Source organism: Tachyglossus aculeatus, chromosome 5, assembly GCF_015852505.1.
Source record: "Tachyglossus aculeatus isolate mTacAcu1 chromosome 5, mTacAcu1.pri, whole genome shotgun sequence".
NCBI lineage: Eukaryota > Metazoa > Chordata > Mammalia > Monotremata > Tachyglossidae > Tachyglossus > Tachyglossus aculeatus.
Window position 1 is genome coordinate 104278323 of NC_052070.1, and position 3538 is coordinate 104281860.

The 3538-nt window shown below is 46.7% G+C and overlaps 1 pseudogene; it reads left to right on the forward strand.

The window, feature by feature from the left end:
- Positions 1-1063: 1063 nt before the first annotated feature.
- Positions 1064-2207, forward strand: LOC119928866 (annotated as a pseudogene).
- The last annotated feature ends 1331 nt before the right edge of the window (positions 2208-3538 follow it).

Below are 3538 nucleotides of genomic sequence, written 5' to 3' on the forward strand. Positions count from 1 at the left end.
ATAATGTCCAAGTCTCGGAGACGATGGAGGGAGCAACTTTTATCCATGGCCTGGTGTGTATGGAATATGCCGGGAGTTGGGATCCTGGATGGTGGAAGGGAAAGGCACAGATACCCTGGAAGATTTTCTCTGTGGCAATGGAGGAATCGGATGCGAGCAGGGGTAGCTTTTATCCCCATCCTGGTGCGAGGAGATAATGCTGAGAGTAAGGATGCTCGGTGGAGGTAGGGAAGGTGGCGGTTGCCATGTGTTTTTCCGAGGAGTGATGGAGGGATCTGAGAGAATGCAAGAGTCACTTGTATCCTGGTGCACAGATCAGACTGGGAGCAGGGACGCACGGGGGAGGGAGCGTAGGTGGTAGTTAGCACAGTGCTTTTCTTGGAGAAGATGGAAGAAACCTGAATTGAAATAGCAATGGAAGAAATCAAGGGCATTCAGCCGAATCAAAATTAGGAAGCATCTACTATCTTCTGTCAGTTGTAAAAACTTAGACAAGTCGAAAGATGTGCACCCCTCTCCGTCTTTCTGCCCCTCTCTCTTCATATTAATTCTATGTATCTAAATTTCTTAATTGCAAGATGGCCCCAATGGAAAATACCATAATAATCAAGGTTTAATAAGACTTTGGTTGAAAACAGAGCTTTTACAATTCAGATCGACTACACTGATCACCTCTGTCAGAGAGATAATCTTTCCAGATCCACTACCTGGGAAAGGGGAGGCACAATTGTGAATATTTACCTGGATGGAGATGTTCAAAATAAATTAAACCTTTTCTCAAGGCAACTCTGGACCCACAGTTCTTCAGTTTCATCACTTTTTTTTCAGGTTTCCTCCAACAACCCTAATGAATATGGATTTTGGGAAGGGTAGAGGCAACTCCCGAGGGAAACAGAATCTGGAGTTTGTATTTCAGAGCCCTTCAACTCTTTTTACTGATCAGCCAAATTAATGTTTGGAGAGGCTGGGCTCTTGGATCAATATAGTTAAATCTCAATAAACTTTTTTTTAATCATTTCAGGCACAGAGCTCTTGGCATGTTTTCACCACCTGAAAAAACTGAATGGGAAATAAGAAAAACATCACAGAATTCATTCCCTTGGGACTTTCGCAAGATCATAACGTTCAGATATTTTGCTTTGTGCTTTTTAATTCTGTTACATTATACTCTTAATGGGCAATCTTCTCATTCTCATCACCATTAGATGCAGCCATCTTATCAACCAACATACCATCATCATCATGATGGTATTTGCTAAGCGCTTCCTATGTGCAAAGCACTGCTCTAAGCGCTCGGGGGATACAAGGTGGATCAGGTTGTCTGGGTGAGACTCACAATCTTAATCCCTATTTTAGCCATGAGGTAAATAAGGCACAGAGAAGTTAAGTGACTTGTCCAAAATCACACAGCTGACAAGTGGCAGAGCTGGAATTAGAACATATGTATTATTTCCTGGCACACTTGTCTTCTATAAACGTGTGCTATACTTCTACCGTTACCCCCATACTGATCCAGGACTTACTCGCTCAAACAAAAGTCATTACTTTCGGCAATGGCACGTTGCAACTCTTAAGCACGCCCGTCTTTACGTGCATCGAGGTCTTCATTCTTACGGCAGTGGCCTTTGACTGAGATGTGGCCAACTGCAGACCTCTACACTATGTGGTCATCATGAGTAGGAAAAAATGCAAACTCCTGATCTTGGTTTCCTGGGTGGGTGGTTCCTTCCACACATTTCCCTGATTGTTCTTTGTTTTCCAGTTGCCCTTCTGTGGTCTTAACGAGGGTGACCACTACTTCTGTGAAATTTCTCCCTTGCTGAAAGTCGCCTGCGTGGATACCTACCTTGTGGGCACCCTGCTCGTGGCAAATTCGGGGATGGTGCCCTTGGTCACTTTCATCATCTTGTTGGTTTCCTATCTGATCACGTTGTTTTCCCCAAAAACCCTTTCAGCGGAAGGGTACAGCAAAGCCCTCTCCACCTGCGGTTCTCACATCGCAGTGGTCATCTTATTCTTCATGCGTTTCATTCACCTACCTGCGGCCCCCCTCCAGCTACTCTGAGGAAAAAGTGTTTTCCCTCTTTTACACAATCATCCCGCCCATGTTCAATCCTTTAATTTACTCACTGAGAAACACAGAGATGAAAAATGCCATGAGAAAGATATGGTGTAGAAAGGTGTCTTCAGAAGGGAAACTTAATTAGCGACATTCCTTCACTGGGAGTCCACTCCGAGGAAGAGAAAGCGAATTCTGATTGAACCTAATTAACAAGATGAACCATCCCTTCAATGTCCAGCATGCTGAATTGACAATACTCAGTGGAAACAAGGTCCCAAGACTCCGTGTATTCCATATATGACTGATTTGCTTTTTATGCATCCTTAATGGGAAGTGAAAGTGGATTTGCCTCCCTCTTTAGACCGTAGGCTCTTTGTGGGTGGTGAACATGTCTATCAACTTTATTGTACTCTCTCAAGGGCTTAATACAGTGCACTGCACACAGTAAGCACTCAATAAATACGATTGAATGAATGAATAAATACCATCTATTGATTGACTTGGGGAATGTGATTAATCTCTTGGACTATTATCCCCTAACTGTGGGGGTTCCCCAAGGTTCAGTGCTTGGTCCCCTTCTGTCTTCGATCTAAACTCACTCCCTTGGTGACCTCCCACGGCTTCAACTATTATCTCTACACTAATGACACCCAGATCTACATCTCTGCCCCTGCTCTCTCCCCCTCTCCCCAGGCTCGCATCTCCTCCTGCCTTCAGGACATCTCCATCTCGATGTCTGCCCACCACCTAAAACTCAACATGTCCAAGACTGAACTCCATGTCTTCCCTCCCAAACCCCGCCCTCTCCCTGACTTTCCTATCTCTGTTGACGGCACTACCATTCTTCCTGTCTCACAGGCCCACAACCTTGGTGTCATCCTCGACTCTGCTCTCTCATTCACCCCTCACATCCAAGCTGTCACCAAAACCTGCTGGTCTAAGCTCCACAACAATGCCAAGATCCACCCTTTCCTCTCCATCCAAACCGCTACTATGCTCGTTCAAGCTCTCATCCTATCCCGTCTGGACTACTGCATCAGCCTTCTCTCTGATCTCCCATCCTCGTGTCTCTCCCCTCTTCAATCCATACTTCATGCTGCTGCCCGGATTGTCTTTGTCCAGAAACGCTCTGGGCATGTTACTCCCCTCCTCAAAAATCTCCAGTGGCTATCAATCAATCCACGCATCAGACAGAAACTCCTCACCCTGGGCTTCAAGGCTCTCCATCACCTCGCCCCCTCCTACCTCACCTCCCTTCTCTCCTTCTACATCCCAGCCCGCACCCTCCACTCCTCTGCCGCTAATCTCCTCACCGTGTCTCGTTCTTGCCTGTCCCGCCGTCGACCCCCGGCCCACGTCATCCCCCGGGCCTGGAATGCCCTCCCTCTGCCCATCCACCAAGCTAGCTCCCTTCCTCCCTTCAAGGCCCTAATGAGAGCTCACCTCCTCCAGGAGGCCTTCCCAGACTGAGCACCT